This window comes from Rattus rattus, chromosome 14 (assembly GCF_011064425.1).
Source record: "Rattus rattus isolate New Zealand chromosome 14, Rrattus_CSIRO_v1, whole genome shotgun sequence".
In the NCBI taxonomy this organism is placed as follows: Eukaryota; Metazoa; Chordata; class Mammalia; order Rodentia; family Muridae; genus Rattus; species Rattus rattus.
Window position 1 is genome coordinate 11,031,133 of NC_046167.1, and position 4,802 is coordinate 11,035,934.

Here is a 4,802-nt window from a genome sequence, read left to right on the forward strand (position 1 = left end):
AAAAACAGCTAGGCCATTAAGGAACACAGTTTCCAACCAGGGTCAGGTAAAGTGGTTGAGGGAGACATGGATCATTTCTGGGAAGAAGACTTAATTGTCCCACAATTGCAAGCAGGGTGACAGATTAATACACTACAGACAGTAAGAGCCACTATCAAAATACCAAGGAGAAGAGTTAAGTCAAGAATATCCTTAGGTTCCTGGATCCATTAAGCTTAGAGTCAAGGACAAAGAGAAACACAGAAAACAGAATGTAGAGATTAGGTCCATGAGTGACATAGACATATGTATTATTAAGAGTGGTTTTATCAGCACACCACAACAGTTTTTGTTTTTTATTTTGGTTGGGTTTTTTGTTGTTGTTGTTGTTGTTATTGTTTTGTTGTATTGTTTTGTTTTTGTATTTTGGTTTTGTTCATTTGGTGTTTGTTTGGATTTGTTTTTGTGTTTTCAAGATGGGGTTTCTCTGTGTAGCCCTGGACATCCTGGAACTCTGTAGACTAGACTGGCCTCAAATTCAGAGGTCCATCTGCCTCTGCCTCCCCAGGGCAGGGATTAAAGGCATTCACTACCACAGCCTGGCTCATGCTGTCACCGGATCACAGTTCTGTGAGGCAGAAGAGGTAAACTTGCTATGGTGCTACTGTCCTGATAGCGCTGAGGACTTACAAATTGTTGTTTTACATGCAGTGCTGATTAACATAGCCAGGGTGAAAGTTCATAGAAGGTAATGCCAGATTTCAGAAGGGATGGGATGGATCAGAAATACTGACTCAGAAAGGTGAAAGGAGAGGTAACCGGCAGAGCCAATCAAGACGCTATGAACGGAAATCAAAATCAGTGCTAAAGGACAGCAATTGGAGGGGTGAAGTAAGCACAGGGCCAGAGAAAAGAGGTCAGGAGGTCAGGAGGTCAGGAGGTCAATAGAGGTCAAAAGAGGCCAAAGCAAATAGGACCAGAAATCTCTCATGAGACAAAGTGAAATCATGAAACAAACGTTTCATATTGTAGACTGTACACCAAACATCGGAGGAGGAGTCTATTTTCAATGAGCTTGGAGTGCATGTCCTAGAAGTAAATGGCCAGTTTAGAGACAGAGGGTCAAGGGAATCTTCCATATATCCCTTCTGTCAGGCAGGATAAGTCCAGTGTCCCATCTAGGTTTTCTTATAAAAAGACAGGCGTTACTGTCCCAGGAGTAGGCCACTTATGCTAAGACAGAGTTCTCAACCTGGGGGCGGCAACCCTTTTGGGAAGGGGGTGTCATAGGACTGTGATATCAGATATCCTACAAATTAGATATTTATATTACAATTCACTAACAGTAGCAAAATTAGAGTTATGAAGTAGCAACAATATACTTGTATGGTTGGGACCACCATAATCTAAGAACCTACATTAAAGGGTCGCCGCAGCATTAGGAAGGATGAGAACCGCTACCCTGAGCATCCTGCCAGTCCTACCAGGCTATGCCAGGCCTTGTGGTTGTGAGCAACGTCAACTCGACTTGTTATTTACTTGAAGACACACTTGAGACTGCTGGGGTGAGTCCCCTAACCGCCTAACAGAGGACAGGCGCTAAAATTCGAGGGCGGAACAACATACAGAAAATGACTCTGAGAAGCACTAAGAACTGAGAACTTTGTAGATTACTCTCTGGCACAGACAGCTGCAAAAAGAGAGAGAGAGAGAGAGAGAGAGAGAGAGAGAGAGAGAGAGAGAGAGAGAGCCTCCGATGACATCCTGCTAACCTTCCTAGACAGCTCTTACTGACCATGGCCTTTTTAAAAAAAAAAAAAAAAAACTTATTTATTTTTATATGAGTACACTGTAGCTGTCTTCAGACACACCTGCAGAGGGCACCGGATCCCATTACAGATGGTTGTGAGCCACCATGTGGTTGCTAGGAATTGAACTCTGGAAGAGCAGTCAGTGCTCTTGACCACTGAGCCGTCTCTCCAGCCCCACCATGTCCTTTTATTACAGTGCCTTTTATGTGGTTAGAAGGGGTCCTGCATGTGATCCAGGGAAAGCTGGTCTCCTTCACATTCTTCTTCTTTTAAATGCAATACACAAACTTTATTTAACAAAAGTAACAGGTAAAGTAAAGCAGACATTTATGTTAAGAAAAAAACTACAAGAAAATGTATCTTTAACAACTTAAACAACCTACTTGCAGTTCCATTTAACTGACCTCTGCCGCTGTGAAGAACGCAGTTCCTGCACAGGTATGAATGGAAGATTTGTACATTTTTCAAGTATTCACTGAACACTACCTTACATACACATATACATTAAATTTGAAAACGATTAGACGACCCCCGCCGTACTTCGTTTTTCTTGTTTTGGAAGAGGTTGTCTACAGAGAAGAATATGTGGTCACGGATCATGTCATGAGCTCATCCTAGGCTCCGTTAACACCAAGTCTCCTCCACTCCTCTTTGGACATCAGATGAGTTTTAGGGACTTGTTTAGAGAGTTTGTGGGTACTCATAGTGCTTGTTGAAGTACTTGTCCGAGTAATAGATCTGCTTCTGGGCTATCCTGCCGGTGCGCAGAGGTGAAAACGGGAGCAGGAAACGGGGCGCAAGGGACTCCACGACCGCCTGAGGCTGGCGCAGCGACTCGAATCTCCTTCCCATTGTTATAGCTGAGTTCACCGCTCTTTATCGGTTCTTTGAAGTGGTTTGACCCCAGTTAATAAAATCATAGCTACAGATTGATCAGAGTTCAAGCTCTGGGTCCTCTACCCACATCGGTGTGCCTGGGCAGGTTGTTTCGCTACCCTGCCTGCTGGCTGGGGATCGAAGTTACAATGTAGCTTTAGCACCTGATTGTATCAAGGCCAGGGACCACGCGCTGAGACACTGCTTGTCTCCCTTGACTTCAAATGGCTATTGGTAGAGAAGGATGCGGGCTTCTGAGTAGATTCTGTACCCCTCACTCAGAGAGGACAGAGCAAGGTTGTGTTAAAATATATATTTTTTTTTCTTACTCAGCCTGACTTAGTGGCTGGCTTTTCTATATTTTGGAAGTTACTGTCACCCAGTCTGTAAATCCTCTGCAATGGATTTGAAGGAAGAACAATTTCTGAAGATGCTCTGGTAAGTGGTATGCTTTGTAAACCCTCGTGATGACCAAGACAAGTAGGTGAGTAACACAGAAGTGAGCACCATATCCACATAGACTAGCTCTCTGAATCCATTTCCCCCGACCATCCATCCCATTTTGTGGTATTGGTGACTTTTCTATCACATCTTCCTGATGCTATCTAGAACTAGAACTCTGATTGATCTTTCCCCACAGCTCTGATTTTATTAACTGAATTCATATCACTTCAAAGCACAGATAAAGAACAGTGTTAGGGGGCAAAAATTGTCATGTCCACTGGACAATAATTGAGGCCTATGGGTTTAATTAATTCCTGTCACAGCCAACAGGGAAAGAGAATATGAGTACAAGTTAGGAGCACATGATGGACTGGAAGGGTCAGGGGCTTGGCTCTGCTTAAAAATCAGTATAAAGTCATTTTACATTTTCGGTATTTAGATATCCTTTAGGGTCTGTGGTGGTTCGAATGAGATATGCCCCCCATAGGCTCAAGAATTTGAACATTTGGTCCCCAATAGATTGTGCACTGTTTCTAATTTCCTTTCTCCACTTCCTATTTGTAGTTAAGATGTGAGTTCCTGACTTCCCACTCTTGATACCACGCCTCCTGTCATGATGGATCCTTTTCTCTTGGGAACTGTAAGACAGAATACTCTCTTCTGTAAGTCACTTTGCTTACAGAAGGTAATTCTGCTTTATTACAGTGACAGACAAGTGACGATTATAGACTCCTTAAAAAGCAATATTTGTTGTTGCTCTAACTACTTTTTCAAGGATCAAACCTGCTTTGGGGCAATTAAATGATGACTTTTCTCCCAAATGTCTAAGTTTAAACTCTCATCCCAGGAGAGGGAGCTCTCAGTGCTCCAGCAGATTTATCAAGTCAGAGATAAACTGGAAGAGCTACAGAATCCTTAAAGCAAAATATAGCCATTTATAGTTCGAATCTGAAATGTCCCGACGAATTCATGTGCTAGGGGCTTGGTTCCTAAATTTAGTGGCACTAATTCAGGAAGTTACAGAAACTTTAGGAACAGTGGCCTAGCAGGATGAAGGTTGTCACGGGTGGATGAAGATATATTGTCCCTGGCTCCATAAGGTTTTACCCAGGCACATGGGGTCAAGAGAACATGGGATGAGTCCTTTGAAACTGTGAGGCAAATAAGCCATTCTTCCTCTTAGTTGTTCCCTCCAGAATTTTGGTCATAACTATGTAATGCAAACTATTACAACCATATTATAGGAAGTTACAAAAAATATAACATAACTGAATCTTTATCAGGCAAACACTATTACCACTTGGTACATCTTATGCATACTTTTGTGATACATTTATAGACACTGTGACAACTGCACATATATTTTGTATCTTACTTTTAAGACTAGCACTGCACATATTGATTGACACGTGCTTTCTCCTTTTTATTCATAGCCTCTGAAGTGGTTTGTGTAGTTCATAGTTCATTATGTGGCCTTTATTTAAATTATTTCCTTCACTATTGAATATTTAGGCAACTGAAGCTCTTGCTATTATAAATTATCCTTCAACGAACATCTTAAATGGTATCTTAATTACATAAGTGTAATTCATCACTTCTTATGGTCACTACCTATGCTGGGCCTTAAGCATCGTATATCTCAATTAATGGATTAGCAGGCCAGCCCGTCTCTTCTGCCTTTATCCATCCTGT

The 4,802-nt window shown here is 42.0% G+C and overlaps 1 pseudogene; it reads right to left on the reverse strand.

Moving 5' to 3' along the window:
- Positions 1 to 2,310: 2,310 nt before the first annotated feature.
- Positions 2,311 to 2,642, reverse strand: LOC116883932 (annotated as a pseudogene).
- Positions 2,643 to 4,802: the final 2,160 nt, after the last annotated feature.